A 330-nucleotide genomic window follows, 5' to 3' on the forward strand; every position below is an offset into this window, starting at 1 on the left:
CGGGCCGCCACTGGCGGAGACGCCGCAGGGTGGCGCCCCCTGCCGGACAGCCCCAGACACCACAAGCGGGCGGCGCAGTCCGAGCGCCTTCACCCGCAGCCGAACCGAGCCGAGCCGAGGCCATCCCCTCAAGCCGAACCCACCCCAGCCCGAGCCCAGCCGTGTGTCCCTGTCCCCACTGCGTGATGGACGCCGGAGGATGAAACTCCTCATCGGAGAGAGCCGGGCTGTTCCGTTCTGCTCCGTTCCCCTGTTGAGCGCTCAGCGTTACGGTGGTGGCAGTGAGATCCCGGCCTGAAGGCGAAGCGCTGCCCAGAGAGGCACCAGGCG

The sequence above is a fragment of the Parus major genome, chromosome 3, assembly GCF_001522545.3.
Source record: "Parus major isolate Abel chromosome 3, Parus_major1.1, whole genome shotgun sequence".
Lineage (NCBI taxonomy): Eukaryota > Metazoa > Chordata > Aves > Passeriformes > Paridae > Parus > Parus major.